Source organism: Podarcis cretensis (genome assembly GCF_951804945.1).
Source record: "Podarcis cretensis genome assembly, chromosome: 2".
Classification (NCBI taxonomy): Eukaryota; Metazoa; Chordata; class Lepidosauria; order Squamata; family Lacertidae; genus Podarcis; species Podarcis cretensis.
In genome coordinates, this window is record NC_137171.1 from 45,117,114 (window position 1) to 45,134,228 (window position 17,115).

The following is a 17,115-nucleotide window of genomic DNA, read 5'->3' on the forward strand; positions in this document are numbered from 1 at the left end:
TTTGCTTCATGATGAGAACAGAAATTGTGCTCCGGTGGTGCAGTGGCAGCAGGAGGCCCCATTAGCTAAAGTGGTACCTCAGGTTAAGAACAGTTTCAGGTTAAGAATGGACTTGGAGAATGAATTAAGTTTTTAACCCGAGGTACCACTGTATTCCTGAATAATGTCTGAAACAAGCCCTGTACTGAGAAGCAATAGAAAAAATATTTTGTTCCCATGGCAATATATCACCAGAGCATCAGGGTTACTCAATGGTCTTTTCTCACGTCTTAAAAGACTGGCCAGGTCTTGACCCAGGGCTTTAAAGGTAAGTTCCTGCCCAACAAGTTTACCACTTTAGCAGACACTTGCCCAGAATGACTAAGTTGGAAAAGACCCTGGGGATGTCCCAGTCCAACACACAATGTTTCAATCTGGAGAAAAGACTTTATTATTATTATTATTATTATTATTATTATTATTAGCCAGTCAACCCAAATCTCCCAAAGCAAGAAGCCTGCTTTGCAAGACAGTTGGCTTCTCAGTGGGGGCAATGAAACATAACTGTACTAACAGTGAAAACAGAATACTTGCTTTTAGCAAAGGATGATTTCCTGGGGGTCCTCACCTGGCGGTGCGCTGCTTTATGATTGTGAGAAGCATAACAAGGCCCCTGAGTAATAGTCGGCTCTGCAATGGAGCCTCCTGTGCTCTGACTGCCGTATTTTTTCATTTGGAAGCAACTAGCCTGAGATGACACTGGACAGGAATGCATGTTGGCTGGAGGTAAAGAAGAGCTCAGCGAAATAGCACAGACAATACTTGCCCTTCTATAATATTTGGCTCATGGGCTCTTTGGGCTCTGTCCCACCATGCATTACTGAATAAAGTATGAGTGTTTGGGAATTTGGTGTGAACCTCTGTACTTGAACCCTCAAGGACAATTTCCTCCACATTTGCCTCCCTAGTGAGAGGCAGTATTGCTTCTAAATACCAGTTACTGGAAAGTGCTCAGGGTCTGCTTCCCATGGACATCCCAAGGCTGGCCATTGTGGGAACAGGATGCTGAACTCAATGCGACACTGGCTTGATCTAGCAGGGCGCTCTTAAGTTCTTATTTATTTCCTGCATTTATACCCCACCTTTCCCCACAAGGAGCTCAAGGTGGCATAACTGGTTCCCCCCCATGCTCAAAATTAATCCCTGCAACAACCCCATGAGAGAGGTTGGGATTAGGGGCAGTGACTGGCCCAGGGTCACTCAGTGAGCTTTCATAGCTGAGTGGGGATTTGACCCCTGGTTTCTCAGGTCCCAGTCTGACACTCTGACCATTATACAACACTATTCATTTTGCTGTTCCATATACAGTCTTAGTATTCCTGCCCCTTAATGATTATTTGTAATTTCCCCCATGGTGCTTCATGCTTCACCCTGATATTCTGTGGTACGGTATTACACCAAATCTTTTATAAACAATAAACAAAATGATCAATCTGATTTCTATGTGACGTTTCTGTTCATTGTTTCTTTACGTGGCTAAACCATAATGCTCACAGCCTGGCATCTCACAATTCCATTTAACTTTAACTGGATAACTCTTTTTTTGTCTATGCAACATTGTTTTCCTTAAATTCCCTGGGAATACCACATCTCACCTACTCTTCATTTCACATCTCCTTTCTTGTTTGTTTTATGATCTCTGCATTCTCAGATGTAGTTTCTCCAGCAACTAACCAATTTGGTCTTCCTGCCAGACATGCACATATATTAGACATTTCTGATGTCCAAGGGCTACCCCTTAGGGACACTGCTTACAGCTTCTCTCCTTTTTAAGAGTTTTTCTGACAAGCAAAAATCTGTCTCATTTTTTAAAAAAACTATTTTCTTTACCCTTGCTATCCACTGCTCTGTCCTCTTGTGGTTAGCACTGGGCTTCAGTTTAAGCCGGAATCTATGAAGTAGAATTTGAGCAAATATTATTTTCAAATATCCAGCATTTAAACTGCAGACTGCTTTAGGACGACTGCAGTTGTGAGTGCAATGCAAAAACACAAATATAAGAGCACCAAAGGCTGTGCCCACATCAGTGATCCTGAGATAATGGGGGAGGGGGTTTCCTCCTACCTAGATATGTTTTCTTTTTAATTTTGTAGATGTGAGATTGGAACGCTAACCTGTAGGAACCATATAATTTAATTTAATAGACATTAATTACTTAAGATATATGAATAATTGGAGCCATGCCAACCACATGCAGTTTTGTAACATGACAGGCAACAAAACAGATAAGCAAAAATGTTTGCACACACTATACAGTGGTACCTCTGGTTATGTACTTAATTCGTTCTGGAGGTCCGCTCTTAACCTGAAACTGTTCTTAACCTGAAGCACCACTTTAGCTAATGGGGCCTCCTGCTGCTGCCACTGCGTCGCCGCTGCATGATTTCTGTTCTCATCCTGAAGCAAAGTTCTTAACCCGAGGTACTATTTCTGCGTCTGTAACCTGAAGCGTATATAACCTGAAGCGTATGTAACCCGAGGTACCACTGCATTTTGGAAAGCTGTTTGCTATGCATTCAGATGCCTTTAAAATATCACAACCAAATTTTGCACAGTGGTTCTTGAGGTCAAAGAGCAGGGTTTCATCTGTGTTTAAATGTAATTGGATGCCATTTTGAATCAAGACAGCAGACTAGTTGAAGGGCTGTCCAGTCCAGTCCTAAGAGGGCAAATCAGCTGCCTTCAGAAGCATTATCTAGTAAGGGTGATGGGTGGGGGGACGACGACAACGACTTACATGTGTGATGCTGTGTGTGATGTTAGGACGTTGGAAGGAGTTGGGATGGAGCCAAGTGCAGCAGCTGCACAGCTTCAATGGTCGGTGGCTCCTTGTGCTGCCACTGCTACTGGCAGGGGGCTGCTTTGACCCCCTCTGTGGCCGCAGCAGCAGCAGCAGGAGGAGGAGGAGGAGGAGGAGGAGCTGGCCACTGAAGCCAAGCTACGCTCAGCTCCACGCTCGGCCTCCTTTGCCCTCTGAATTTTTGGGACTTGGTGGGGTCCCTCCCAAAAAATATTGGGGCCCCCCAAAAGGGCTCAGCTCTCATGAGTTGGCACCCTGGTTGCCTTGAAGCTGTCTGTCAATAGCCTTCCCCACTACGGTGAGATTCTCCCGCCCCCATTTAAACTAAAATAATTATTTATAGATGAAGACTAGCACAAATTCATACTTGATGCAACTCTCTGTTCTCTTTTTGTGTGTCTGATACATGTAGCATTTTTAGCATTACAATATTCAAGGGGTTTATATGGGAAAGCAACTGCTCCCTCCCTGCCAAACCCAACAACTCCAGGTGCTTGAAATGAAATTCATTCCAGGCCCAATATATTTTGGGGGGAAAATCCTTTCTTGGGGGCACTATAAATATGGTATATGAAGGACACACATAAGAAATTGGATAGTGACTATAAAGTGTAACACTTTCTCACGTCACATACTGATAAGCAGTACTGAAAGAATATGAAACAAAATCATCAAGTCGCTTTTTATTTAAAAATATGGCAACAAGTACTTAAAACATATATATGAAGGAAGAATATATCTAACAGTACCAAACTAAAAATGAAACACCTAAAAATGGGACAAAAAAAAGTGTTTTTTATGCTCCAGGGAAGCTAACAATTTAATAAGCTCTTCTGTCCTTTTGCTCTGGTAGGAGCTCAGTTCAATATTTCTCAAAAGCATTTTTTGTTTGTTGCGGGGCAGGGGGAAGTCTGTGTTTTCTCTGCTTCAAATATACTGCAGCAGCAGCAGCAGCAGCAGCAGCAGCAGCAGCAGCAGCAGCAGGAACACATGACTCTGAACAGGCAAGCACTTCAAACACTTATCTGTGCAAAGCCTTTGGTTTATTGTAAATGTGATGCTTGCGTGTGAGCCTTTTCTGTGGCTGCTCCCATATTGAGGAATCCCCTCCCTCCTGAGAGAGGCTAGATAGGCTCTCTCCTTGTTCTCTTTCTGCTGGCAGGGCAATTGGTAGTGCTCCAGACTTCCCCAATCTCCACAGGCAGTGCGAGATTCCAGGAGCTGCAGGCACACTTGCCATGGTCTGTGTTCCCTTTTGAGAGACACAGTGGAGACTGTGGTGTCTTTATGATATATGGCTTTATTTACACATATATACAACCTGCACTTAGATGGGGGGATTGCATTCAGCTCTTATGAGGGTCTGGCTTACCCCTTAAGGGTAGCATTAGATTCAATGGACAGCAAAAAGCCATCCACTGTGCCTCTTAGTTCCTAGTTCTAGCCTGTCATCCCCACTCACATGGAGTTCTGCCCTTCCTTCTCGTTTTCACTTCTTACCGACTCCAAGGACCTCCCACTAGCCTATGTCATTCAATGTTGAAACTCTAAACCTCGCTTTCACCTCTGGGGTCGCCACTCCCCCTTGCCTGGCAGCCTTGCCCTCTGATGGTTTCCTTGATGAGCCATCATCAGCCTTTGTCCTCTGCTGAGCTGGGTTGGCTCATTAGCATAGTTAAATCCAGGGGGTTTCCATGTTTGGCAAAGTGTAATCAAAGTGTAATCAAACCTTGATTAAGTCAAACTTTTACTAAATCCAGGAATTATGGAGAAGGTCTGGCAGCCAGGTATTCTCACCCCCCGCAAACCAATAACAGTATTTGAATGCTAGTTCTAAATAGTATTTCCCCCCAAGACATCCTTATTTTTGAAAAAAGAAAAGAAACTGTTTTTTTAAAAGTTTCCTCTAGTATTTCAGGTTTAAGAGTAGGTTCTGCAGCTCCCTTTCAATCAACTTACCTGATTAGAATTATGGTTAGCAATGCGTGGTAGATCTCATCTTGAGTGACAGAAGCATTAACAGACAAACCTACTACAGTTTGCCTGGTCTCAGCTGTCAACAGAAATAATCCCCATCAAGTCTAAAGGGCTTTCCATGGAGGCTGTTGATGGCTACTAGCTACAAAGGCTATGTCCCACTTCTGCTGTCAAAGGCAATATTCCACTTGCTTGGAATCACATGAGGATTCCCAGCTTTTGTGCTCAGATTCTGCTTTTTGGCATCTAGTGAGAAGAGGATGTCCAACAGGTTGATGTCCAACAGGTATATTGTGATCTATTGTTAGATCGTGAGGTGTCCGTGGTAGATCGCGGGACCCTCCCTCAACCCCCTCCAAAAAAAGCTCAAGAACTTTGACTTCTTAAAAAAAGCTCAAAAACTTTGGTAGATCATTGTCAGTTTTTTTTTATAGTGGGAGTAGATCTCAGTCTCTTGAAAGTTGGTTATGCCTGCTGTGTTAGATGGGCCATTGGGCCTGATTCAGCAGGTTCTTATCTTATATTCTTATCAGTGATATATTAATAGTAGATAAGGATACACACAAATGCCAGAAGCTGCTAGGAAGCTGTAAAGACACAAACAAATTTTGCAATGCATGGCAATGAAGATATGATCTGTAGAACTGTGCCTATTGATTTATAGCTTTATATTATCCATATTAATATTATCCATATTTACTCAAGTGACTCCAGTGCATTCCATAAGCTTATTCCCATATAAGTGGGTACAGGTTGGCAGCCTCATTTTGGCTATGCAGCCCAACCCTGCCACCACTAAAACCATGTTTAAATAGCTACAATGGGGTATAATGCAAACAACATGGTAGAATGGTAGTTTCACCACATAAAACAATGCTATAATTAAAAAGTAGTTCAGCCAACTGAGTATCCCATCTCACAAAATTAGAGTAACACTCATGCTGAGAATCTGGTTAAAAACTCGACACTGTTTTCAAGAAGGATAGAAAAACCAGTTTGCACACGAGCATAGATATTCTCAAAGGAAAGTGCCATATTTTATTGAATTTTTTCACAATTCTGTGTTATTATATCAAGCTCACTTGACAGTAGAGGACAAACTGTCTTTCACATGCTATAAAAGTAATATGCCAGCGGTTCAAGAAAGGAGCAAGATTAAACAAGACTGTCTGGTGGATTTATCTGCACCAAATATAAGTCCTCCAGAAATTTTCAAGTGACACACTGTTTAATAAAAACAGCACAGTCCTAACTTTGAAAGATTATACTATAGTGCAATGAATTTACCCCTGAGCTGAATGTAATAACATGAAAACCCCCCAAAGCATGCATCAGTTTCCAAATTCGAATTGACCTTTTCAACACATCTATGCCTTTCCATTTCTTTCAGTTCCAGTTTTACATTTTAGGAGGGCAGGCAACAACACCTGGGTCACCACCGGATTCTCCAACAATACAGAAAATATGCTGCTAGGAAGATATATTGTGCGATTCTATCAAGAGCATTATTGACAATGAGCCATTAGAGTGTTGGTATTTCAGCAAGGACAGACAAAGCCACAGTATGCAGGAAACTGTATTTTGTTCCCTCAGGAAAGGAATCACCAAGGAGTAGTTAAATGTCACTTATAAATACATGGAGAATGAATAAATATTCTCTTGTGCTTGCACTATACTAATAAAAACCTGATAACATTTTCAAGAATCCCATTATTCCCTTTCAAAACAGCCATATGCTATATACAAACACCCAATGGTTTTTCTATATTATTTGACCAGCTTCACTAATAGAACTCATGACTTGCAGCTGTTATGCTCTTTTTGACAAGATATGGACTTCGTTAATGCAGAGAAAGCAATATTTATGGTATTGGAGCAGCTACTGGAGTACCTAAAATAATCAACACTCTCTCAACCTTTTCTGAATATCTTTTGGGCTCCCTCAAAAATTTCCAGGGTAAAACCTCCTGGAGTGGCTAGCTCATATTGATAAGAAGCAGCTCTGACACGACCTGAAGGTAGACTGTCCCTGAAGCAAGGGACCTTTGCCCCTCCAGAGGTTGTTGAACTGCAACTTCTCTCAGCCCCAGCAAATATGGCCCAATGGTCAGAGATGATGGGAACTGTTGTTCAGCAACATCTGGAGGGTCAAAGGTTTCCCAAACCTGCTGTAAAAGTTGGAATTAAATTGGCCTATCAACCTCTCTCTCTCTCTCTCTCTCTCTCTCCCCTCCCCAATATACATTCTTAACTTGAATGAGTCTGGAGGCTGAGATATATTAGGCATGCCACATGGCCTAGAGCAGGCATGGGCAAACTCGGCCCTCCAGATGTTTTGGGACTACAACTCCCATCATCCCTAGCTAACAGGACCAGTGGTCAGGGATGATGGGAGTTGTAGTCCCAAAACATCTGGAGGGTCGAGTTTGCCTATGCCTGGCCTAGAGGCCTCTACATTTGTTGTTCTCTTCCAAGCATGGAGCAGAACCTCACTGCCCAACCTTCCTGTGCAGATTATTCTCATAAATCTTGGATTTAAATGGCTTGAACTACTCTTCAAAATAATCCAAAATGCGGGACTATGCCCCATGAAGTCTGCCTGTAACCTGCTCTGTTCTTGTGGATTGTCTAGCCTAAGGTGGTCTTTGGCTTGCAGCCCTTGCTTTCTTGTGACTTTAAGAAGCACTACCAGTAAGTTAGAAGAGGTTAGCAGTTGTGCAAAAGAAAAATAAATAAATACAACTTTCTAAATATTGCTTCCCTGGCATGTACCAATTGCCAGTCTATTTAGGCCAAGCTATTCCTTCTTAATTCAGTGACAGCTGGCATAAGCACAGCCTAGAAGCTAACTAAGACAAATCCTTGACAAAGGAAGCACTATGTTAGCAGGTTATTTATTACCAGCTATGGGCAAGTGTTGACAGATGCTAACGACTAGAGAGAGTGATTTAATGCAAGATCCGTTCCCCTTGCCCTCCCCGTCTCAACCCTCAAGGTAGCCAAGAAACATGGTGTGTTCATAGGACTTGGCAAGAGACAGATTTCCCTGTGCTACACTGATGGATTCAGAACCGCAGATGACAGAAGCTGTTATAACAAATGCATGATCAAAAGAATGACTATGAAACAAAAGGTCATCTGCTGGACAGCACCCCCCCCCCCCAAGACTAGTCTGACACACCCTTTTGAATTGACACACTGGCAATTTTGCTTTCGGGATTCCTTCTTGAGATTAATTTGGCTACCAGGTTGGGCTTTGTGCTTGGTTTTGCTTTTAGGATGTTGCTGTGCTTGGTCGAAACAATACACTTCCCTTGTTCTCTTTGAAGGACTCCTGGAGCAGTCAGTTGCAGATGCCTCTGCCCCTGCCACTCCTTAAAGTACAATTGCCTTAATTTAAACTGGCAGAACTTGCTCTTTTGCCTAGTGGCTGTGAGAGCAAGGTACCATTTTAAAAACTATTGTAGTCACACAGCAAGATGCATTCAAACCCAAGCTGAGTTAAATTTATGGCGGTCTACACAATATACCTTCAAAGCACATTCAAAGCACAATCCTTCCCTCAAAGAATCATGGACCATTCTTCACTTGTTGCTAAATTTGGAGGTGAATTCTTTAGAAATTGCACATGTGCTGTGAAAACTATGGTGTAGATCTAAATGTAAAGGGCAGTAAACAAAACTGAGGGTCATTTTATGAGAATATGCCTTTTAAGAGGCATATAGACTGTTGGTATTTAATTAAAAAAGGAGAAAGGGGCATTTGATCCAGTTTTGATGTGGGCAGCTAGTCATGCACAACAGCCAGTGGCCCTATATGAACACCCTCATTTGTATCAAAAGATTCAATCCAAGCAGATCAGTGGGATTCAGCACAGCTGAGCAGCTGGTCTATAAGAATCTGAGGGAACTGCTCCTTGTTTCCAACCACTAAGATGACAGTTTAGGCTGTAATCCTAAATAAGTTTTGTAGGGTGCAAACTCCACTTCTGAGTAAAGATAAACAGCATTGCTGTCAGTGGAACATAAACAACAGCACTGACATCTATAAAATGGTTGATCAGAGAATGTGAAAGAAAGAAAGGCAGAAGAACAGACAGAAAGAAAGGAAGAAAGGAAGGAAAGGAAAGGAAAGGAAAGAAAGCAGAAAGAAAGTTGCACTTGGATCTTTCTTGCTGGATCAGGGCAGTTGTCAATTCTAATATGCACCAAATTTAGATAGAAACAGTTTACAATAGGGCAGAGAAAATGCAAATGAACTTCTGCATTTGTGGTGGAAAAGAAAAAGCCTATTCAAATTAATGAAAATTTAGTAGATGTCATTAAGGATAATTATACTAACATATACAGAGAAAACAAAATCTCTGGCTTGCTTGATTAGAAACGTAATAGAACAGTTCATTTGTTAATGATCAGAGATCTTATAGCAAACCTGACTGCAGTAATTCAATGTCTTAAGGTTAAGATCCCATCTATTCATGAAGCCTTCCATCTGTGGACATTTTTAATAACTTACATCAACAATTCCAGACCCCCCCATCACAAGGCAGAATACATAACTTTAAGAGCTAATATTTATGACTAGCAAGGGTTAGTTTCAGTGGCAACAAGCAAACATTTCCAAGCAGAAGTAAAACATCCTTCAACAATGAAACTTTCAGCACCATGCTTTATTTGCTACTTTGGAAGGCAAAATTAAAGGCACCCTTAGACAAACTGACTGTGCAATCCTATTCATGCCTCCTCAGTCAGAAGTAACTCCCTCTGAATCTGAGGATACTTGAAGTGGCCAGGTCTTGCACCAGTGTTTGGCTAGTTCAGGCACTACCTCTCCCCCTGACAGCCTGTTTCCTTTCAGATTCTATCTGTGGTGGCCACCTACCTTGCTCGATTATCCAAAATGCACTTTCCTGGCCTACAGACCTTCGATAGAATGGCCCAGAGATGGAAAGAAGAAAAAGTCCTGACCAGAGACGAATAGCTGATGAAGATGATGGACTATGCTGAAATGGAGAAATTGACTGGGAAAATCCGAAACCAGAAAGAGAGGAACTTGTAATGTATTAAAAACTAAGGTAAAATTGGATTATTTAAGAAAAATATAGAAAACAAGTGAAGCAGTGGAAAAAGATGGAAAATGGTAACCATGGAAGGGTGGAGGGGAATCAAAGGATTCAGGGAATGCTAAATGATGCTGCTGATGATTAATGTTTGAATTTAAATTTGCAATGTAAAACTTACACCCACCCACCCACAGTGGTACCTGTGGTTACATACACTTCAGGTTGCATACGCTTCAGGTTACAGACTCCACTAACCCCGAAATAGTACCTCGGGTTAAGAACTTTGCTTCAGGATGAGAACAGAAATTGTGCTCTGGCAGCGCAGTGGCAGCGGGAGGCCCCATTAGCTAAAGTGGTGCTTCAGGTTAAGAACAGACCTACGGAACGAATTAAGTTCTTAACCAGAGGTACCACTGTGTGTGTGTGTGTGTGTGTGTGTGTGTGTGTGTGTACACACACACACACACACACACACACACACTAATCCTGGTCCCAGCTACAGTTTCACTAGCTCTATGGTCCTACTAGTAACTAAATATGGTGGCAGCCACCATGGATTAGAGCCAAGCTCCCATTGGCAGCGTCACCCAACCAGCACCGAAAGAACTCTGGTGGGCAGGGTGATGAGTGGTGGCCAAGGGGAGGAGAAATGGCAGTGATGCTGTCCCTTTGCACAGTAGTAAGAGTGCATTTCGGATGGGGTGGCCTAGGGAGAGGGGCTTGCTCCTGCTCCTGTGCATGGTGGCAAGCAGGAGCCCTGTCCTGGTTGGAGGGGACATCAGTGGCACTATGTCCAGAGCCCATGAAGTGTGATGCTGGCCCTGTAAGTGAAAGTGGGACTGTAGTTTGAGCTAGGAATACGGAAGACCCTGGTTCAAATTTTGCTTCTGATATGAATTCACCAAGTGGCTGAAATTTCCCAGCCTCAGTTCTCTCCTCTGCAATATGGGGGATAAAAATACTCATTTACTTTGCAAGCTTGTGAAAATTACCATTAGATAATGAATGTGATTTAAACACTCGAAAGCACCATAAAAAGGCGAAGTGTTGTTGTTGCTGTTGTTGTTGTTATAATACACATTGAGCATTATCTTTGTCTGCTCACTGTTCTCTACCATGTAGACAAATGCAGGTTGCAAAGGGACTTAGACACGTTTATGTCCCATAAAATCTCTCCGGTTACTATGCCAAAAGCAAGCATTCTGTGGAACTGGGCAGGGTGAAGGTTTTGTCGAATAGGGAGCATCACCACAGGCATTCAAAATGTACTCAGAGAACAAAGGAGCAACTCAGTGTTTCATTGCATCTGGAATCCCTTTAATTAAATATCTTTGTCTGCTGTTTGTTGTGCTTGTCAGCCTACAGCACTGGCTGTTGTTTGGCTCATATTAGCAAATGAAACCAAATGTTGGGGAGGGGGGAAGAGGAGGAGTTCTGGTTCTGACGGCTTTTCTGTTTTTACTCAGGGAGCACCTAAGAAGAGCCCTGCTGGATCAGGCCAGGGACTCAGTTAGTCCAGAACCTTTTTCTCACAGTGGTCAACCAGATGCCTAAAGGGAAGTCTAGAAGCAGGATCTGAGGGCAACAGCACTTCCCACTTCTGTGGTTTCCAGCAATGTATTGTTACGAGTTTGTGGGTGCTGGACCTGATTGCATATTACATCGTGCGCTTCCGAGCACAATTCAAAGTGTTGGTGCTGAGCTTTAAAGCCCTAAACGGCTTTGGTCCTGTACACCTGAAGCAGAATCTCCACCCCCATCATCCAGCCAGGACACTGAGGTCCCGAGCTGAGGGCCTTCTGGCGGTTCCCTCGCTGTGAGAAGCCAAGTTACAGGCAACCAGGCAGAGGGCCTTCTTGGTAGTGGCACCTGCCCTGTGGAATGCCCTCCCAGCAGATGTCAAGGCAATAACTCTGGTGATATATTGCCATGGGAACGAAATATTTGTTCTATTGCATCTCAGTACAGGGCTTGTTTTGGATATTATTCAGGAATACAGTGGCACCTCAGGTTAAGAACTTAATTCGTTCTGGAGGTCCATTCTTAACCTGAAACTGTTCTTAACCTGAGGTACCGCTTTAACTAATAGGGCCTCCCACTGCCGCTGCCCAATTTCTGTTCTCATCCTGAAGCAAAGTTCTTAACCTGTGGTACTATTTCTGGGTTAGCGGAGTCTGTAACCTGAAGTGTCTGTAACCTGAAGCATCTGTAACCCAAGATACCACTGTAGTATAGGCTGAAGAATTGGCTTCAGTGTTTAAAGGACAGGGGAGAGTAAGGGGACTTTCCTGATGGGCCTCTCCTTCCACTTCTCATGCATCTGGCTTAGCAATATAGTGCATAGCGTGTGAAGCTGCCCTAAGCCCTTAGGTTTCACAGCTGTTTGTTTCCTTACACAGCAAATTAGCTATGAAAAGCACGCTAAGGAAATATGAGAGATGGGTTTTCTTGCTTTCCAGCTAACTAGAGCACAGGTTGATTTTATCCTATTCATACCCAACATGATTTAAGAATGAAAAAGAAGGAGGGAGGAACAAAACTTTTGGGCAGAATGCTGATTTTCCTTCCTAGCTTCTGCTGTGTTTGAGGCTTGTGGCAGATGCAGGAGTTGAGCTGACATTCAAACTTCAGATGCACAAAACTTCACCCAGTTTCTGAATGTTCAATGATGTTAACATGCTACTAACAAGCAGAAAAAGAATGCCACATGGTCAAATTAAATCGAGACTCTCACTTCACTTGGCTAATGAACAGTGCCAGAAGGAAGTGTTGCATGAATTCCACTCATTATCTTTTAGATATCTGTGTTATAAATTGAAATTCTTCAAATATTGTTGATGCTTTTATCTTTTTTCCTGATTTATTTCAAAGATTCAGAAGCTGGGCAGATGAGAATATGCACATACTTGCAAAATTTGGTTTTATTTCAACAAGACCTTAATATACCTGTTCACAGCAGAAAAGCACAAATCAACAACGCTGACAAAAAGGAGCTTCCATTCCAATGATATGGATGGGTAGAGAAATGAATGATGCATAAATATACATTTGCATTTACTGTTAAAGCAGATGAGTAGAAAAAACCAGGTGTGATTTGTTCTGCTGCTCCGCTTAAATAGTTATCATCTCACCAGCTAATTTCCTATAACTCATGAAAATGGATGCATCCAGGAAAGGAAGGCTAGAAAGTAAACAGGCATCCCTCAATGAACATTAAAAGTCAAATGGAGTAAGAAACGTGTCACAGCAAAGTCTCATAAGGTGAAATCCAACGTTGATTCAGCAGAGGCATGTGCTAAGAAAACAGTTGTCCTAGACCTAGACTATTGCCTCAGGCAAATGAGGGTACCACTTTGGTGAAAGCAAGAAGGTCTGAGCCTGGTAAGCTCCTGAACTGGAGACACCCTGGGAACCTCATGTATGCCACCTTGGTTGCATTACAGAAGAAAGAAAATAAATAAAAGGATGGCCTTTTTGTAGACTTTGTCTTTCTCCTCTACCACCTTCCACATTATTTTGAAGCATTCCCTCAACTTGCAGAAATGGATTTTGGGGAGGAAGTGCAGGAGGCTGCCAGGGGTGGGGGAAATAATAAAAAATAACCTCCCCTTCTCTGGTGGTAGCAGATGGCTTGTGGAATGGCAGCAGTGGATTTTACCCATATGGATTCAGTTGGCTAAAAATACTTCAACTCCACATAATGAAAGCAAACTGAGTGGTTTCAGGTTAGGTGGCGGTGCTGTGGGTTAAACCACAGAGCCTAGGACTTGCCGATCAAAAGGTCAGCGGTTTGAATCCCCGCGACGGGGTGAGCTCCCATTGCTTGGTCCTTGCTCCTGCCAATCTAGCAGTTCGAAAGCACGTCAAAGTGCAAGTAGATAAATAGGTACCGCTCTGGCGGGAAGGTGCGCTGCTCTGGTTCGCCAGAAGCGGCTTAGTCATGCTGGCCACATGACCCAGAAGCTGTACACCGGCTCCCTCGGCCAGTAAAGCGAGATGAGCGCCGCAACCCCAGAGTCAGCTACAACTGGACCTAATGGTCAGGGGTCCCTTTACCTTTACCTTTATACTCCTTTTGGAGGAAAGGTAGTTCGTGGTGACGTGATAAAGACAGATGAAGTTACTAATGGTGTGGAGATAGCAGATGGAGCTTTCTCTCTTATCTTGCTACCCCCTGCTTGGTGAGGTATATACAAAAGAAATATTTTGCACAATATAAACTGGATATGGAATGCACTGTCGAGAACATAAAAACAGCCCATCTAGTCCAGCATCCTATTTTCACAGTGGCCAGCCAGATCCCTATGGGAAGTCTGCAAGCAAAACATGCGTGCAGCAACACTGGAGGTAAAATATAGCCATCAGGACTAATGGTCATTGATAGTTTTCTCCTCCATGAATTTGTCCAAGCCTCTTTTAAAGTCAGTGAAGGTGGTAGTTAACTTAGATGCAATATATGTTGAGGGCCTCTCACCAAAACAGCTTTAAAAAGGACTAGATAAATTCATGGAGGATGAGGCTGCCATGCTATTTTGTTGTTTAGTCGTGTCCGACTCTTCGTGACCCCATGGACCAGAGCACGCCAGGCACTCCTGTCCTCCACTGCCCCCCGCAGCTTGGTCAGACTCATGCTGGTAACCTCGAAAGCACTATCCAACCATCTCGTCCTCTGTCATCCCCTTCTCCTTGTGCCCTCCATCTTTCCCAACATCAGGGTCTTTTCCAGGGAGTCTTCTCTTCTCATGAGGTGGCCAAAGTATTGGAGCCTCAGCTTCAGGATCTGTCTTTCCAGTGAGCACTCAGGACTGATTTCCTTAAGAATGGATACGTTTGATCTTCTTTCAGTCCATGGGACTCTCAAGAGTCTCCTCCAGCACCATAATTCAAATCATCAATTCTTTTGCTATAACCAGTGAACATACACAGGAACTCAGGTGCCAAATCAGACCATTGGTTCTCCTGATTCAGTATTATATACACTACCTAGCGGTGACTTTCCAGGATTTCAGACAAGGGGCATTCCAACCCTACCTGGAAATGCCAGGGATTAAACCAGGGACCTTCTGCATGCAAGGCAGATAGTATAGGATTGTACTCCTGACACTTCAGTGGCTACTAACCATGATAGCTAAGTGCGGACTATACAGGAACGCAAGACCTCCCCTCCCAAGGAACTTCATCTCACACATCATAACCTGCCATATCACAGAACAGGGAAAACCTAGCGAGCTTTGCCATTGATTTAAACATTAAAAACAAGCCATGCTATGTTTTTGAGTCATGTAAAATGAAGCATTGAACCGCACTGCTTTTGATAATGGAAACTTCACTTCTAGGCTGCAAATTAAAGCTGAAAAGCAGCTCACAGTTAAAATTCACATCAAGTAGTAGAGAGCATCATTAGAAGGTCATAGGCAAGAGCTTGTGACTCCATGAATAGCAATTAATTCCAATCAATATAGAAATTAGAGAGAAAGATTAGAAAGTGGTGAAATTTACACAGTGAGAGCTAATTTATATTTTTAACAAATTGTATCCTGCTGCACAATCAGTAAGGTCAGAATTAAGATTCAAGACCCAGTTCCTCATTGTCTTTTCTTGTTAAGTGTCAGTGCGTGGGCAACCTTGGACAAGGAGCGCAAGCATAAGTGAAAATATAAATAAAAACAAAAGGCTCCCATTAGCAGAGGCTCCCGTTAGTCCCTCTGTAGTTAAATGTGAGCAATTTAGTAATCAGCCAGATGCATCCAGGAAACCCACAAGCCAGGCATGAAGGCAATAGCTGTCTCCTGCTGTTGCTCCCCAGGAGCTAGGATTCTGTTGCGGAATTTTTCTGCATAGTTAATTTATTCAAGTCACTGCCAAAGGATGTTTAGATGGCTTTAAAGGGGGATAGACAGATTCATGGAGGACAAGGAAGGATATAAGGATATTTTAACCCTGATGGCTACGTTGTACCCTCCACTGTCAGAGGCAGTACAGCTACTGGGTGTTTTGACTGTGCAGAGGATTTGCTAAAGCTCCCTTTTAATACATTCAGGAATCTCAAATAAAGAGCAAGTCCTAAAGGTCAAAAGATAGAACACTTGATTGAGACCATTGGGAGAAGGCAGGGAAAGTGGGGGTTTCTATTAACCCCCACCCCAATTAATGGCTTCATATTCTCTCGTATTAGTCTCTCGCTTTTGTCAAGGATGCCCATGGGCATAGAGAGTTTAAGGTCAATTGTGTGAAAGGGTATAAGAAAGCTATGGGAAGTGGGGGGAGGGAGGGGAAAGGCTCCAAGAGCATTGTCTCCCCAAACCTCATAAAAGGAAAGCAGCAGTATGGCCTCTCTGAACTTTCTGGATTGCATGCTCAGAATAAGAAGCTGAAAGGGCTGTTTCTTTCCATCTACTGTGTGTGTTCTGCAAGGTGCCTTCCTTTCTAAGAGTAATGAAAACTTAAATTTGCAGAACTGCTCGTTGGTGGCCTTTGTCTGTGAAAATGTCAGGGGCCTAGAGACACAAGGTTTTGCACTTCACACCATCCAGATTTCCAGAAAAGAAACCAGGAATATAATTTGATCAGAGACCAAAGCTTAGAGGGACTAACTGGGGAAGAGAAATTGAATGCACATCGCTTCCTGTGTATGTATTAAGGGACAGTGTGCTCTCTGTATTGGACCACAACACAAACAGATGCTCCGCATTGCAGTCTGTCTCAATGCTCCTTTACTTTTGCTGGCTGGCAAGGGTGCCTCTGGCAGATCTAGTTTGCCAGCAAGTGGAGGAAAAGCCACAAGAAAAACAAACATCACAGAGTAAGTACGGTATATGAGTCGATATTGCTATCACTTTCTCTTCGATGGTACCACACCAAAACAATTCAGAGGATGACTACAAGGCAATCCCACTCTTATAATCCAGCAGGTACTTTTTCAAATTCTAGTGTTCATAATTACTTTACTCCTTTTGGTAAAGAGAGGGAGACTACTGGTGAGATAAGAATACCACCTAAGGAAAAACTTCTGCCAAACCCAAACTATCCTGGTTAACTAAAGACTGTCAATGTGAAATAGAGAATCTGAGCACTCCTTTAATCTTCTCACAGCCTCAGCATGGGTCACAGAACTGATATGTTCTAGGAGCAATTAATCATTGATTTTGGATCCAAGATGGTCTTCTGAATCTATTTTTTAAATAATTCCACAAACTATCAAGTTCTTACAATCCGCAATGGAAGTCAACAGGTGGAA

General features: G+C 42.9%; 1 protein-coding gene across 2 annotated transcripts in view; it reads right to left on the reverse strand.

Annotated features, from left to right (window-relative positions):
- Positions 1-17,115, reverse strand: part of LOC307209621 (phospholipid-transporting ATPase VB-like) — a 64,048-nt gene that overhangs the window by 44,493 nt on the left and 2,440 nt on the right. The gene's annotated exons all lie outside the window — the stretch shown is intronic.